Here is a 1758-nt window from a genome sequence, read left to right as displayed (position 1 = left end):
ATTTTAGGATTTGAGAGATTGTTACCTGGAGATTGGAATAGTAGATAAAAATGAATAAACTATATTACATTTTCTCTATGTCTGGCCTGTGCTGCTTTGTTGTTTTTTCCCCCTTCCCCTTTTCACTAAAGACATTTATTCTCCCATTACTTGGTTCTGTGAGCAGAGGGAGGTACCTTTAAGACAACTCAGATGTTCTCAATGGGGTACAATTTAGATAGTAGAAAAGAGTGACATGAACTGACAGTGGTGGGTCTTACAACAGAGGCAGAAGGGTTTGTGAATCTGTCCCTGCCTTGCCCCAGTGATCTCTGCTATCAATCCTAAGTGAGCTGACAAAGGGGTAAAAATACTGTTCCCTACATATTACTGAAGTAGTTTAAAAGAAGGGAAACAGAAGAGACATCACAATTGTGATTATGTAAGTAAATTGGCAGCTGAAATTCAGTACTGAAAGATGTAAAATAGCATAAAAACAGAAAAGCTTAACCCTACACAGCAGAAGTAGTTATTAAGTACTACCAGCCTCTTGGGTAAGAGGGGAACACCATAGCAGTATTTTAGATAGGCATTTGCAAAGTATCAACTCCATGAACATAAAGAAGTTCGGGATTCATTACAACAAATCCCAACAACTGTGGCAAGGTCTTGCATGTTAACGTGTTAAGTTTTTGTTTTTTTTTTTTTTACTTGTTAAGTAGAGTTTTGGTCACCCTTTCCCTGAAGGGTAAAAGAGAAGGGTAATCAAGATAGATCAGAAGTGCAAAATGACTGAACACAGCAATCATACAGGATAAAAACAGTAAGACTGGTATGAGATGTCTGCAGAACCATGATAAAGGCAGGAAGATAAAGTACCAAGAGACAGACTTAAAAGCAAATGCTTTGACAGTGAATAATTAAGTGGGAAGGCAAACATTGATGGATTTTTATTTATTTTTTAAGAAATCATTGTACATTTCATGGATAAGTCCCATCATCAAAAAGGTTCAGTCCAACTGCAGTATCTACCTTAAAGTTTCCTTACACCGATTCTGGCAAGCAGCAATGAGATCTTGCCAGGAAGGGAAAGTATCACAGTAGTCTCATTATATCACTGCAGTCTCATTACATCTCTTGCCATAAGCACCCATTAGTGCTACTTGTGTAGACTATACTAGGCTCAGTAGATCTGCTTTGCTCTGTGGCATTTCTAACATCACCTACTAAAACTATTGTTTGTGTGAGTCTGAACTGCCCCCCACTAATACACTATTTGTATACAGACCCCTGAGCAAATGGCTGTGTGGTGCTTAGCTGCTAGACAGGTTAAACTGTAACACTAGGTAGCAGCATGGATAGCAGTTAATCACTTTGAAAGAACAGAGACAAAATGGAGCACCCAAGAAAAGCATTTCTGAGAAGAAGAGAGATTCATCAGCCGAGTGTTGCAGCCCCAGAGCTCTCCCACATTCCATATCAAGAACAGAATTGAAAGAAGGCAATAATTTTTCACATCAGTACAAACACCATACAAAACCCCAATTCACTATTATAGCTGAATAATTTCAATGGTCTGGCAAAAAAAAAAAAAAAAAAAAAAAAAAGAGTCTGAAATAAAGCCAGAGTTGGAGTCCTAAGCACAGTTTCATTTGTCCAGGATGACTGTCATAGATCCCTGGTTCAGTGCAATGCAAGTGTTCAGCTTTTATAATAGCAACTAGTAGGTAAAGTCACTTCTGAAGAGCACAAGGAAAACCAAAAGCAGAAGTTATTCAA

Source organism: Netta rufina, assembly GCF_964035555.1.
Source record: "Netta rufina genome assembly, chromosome: 8".
Taxonomy (NCBI): Eukaryota; Metazoa; Chordata; class Aves; order Anseriformes; family Anatidae; genus Netta; species Netta rufina.
This window is presented reverse-complemented; position numbering follows the sequence as displayed.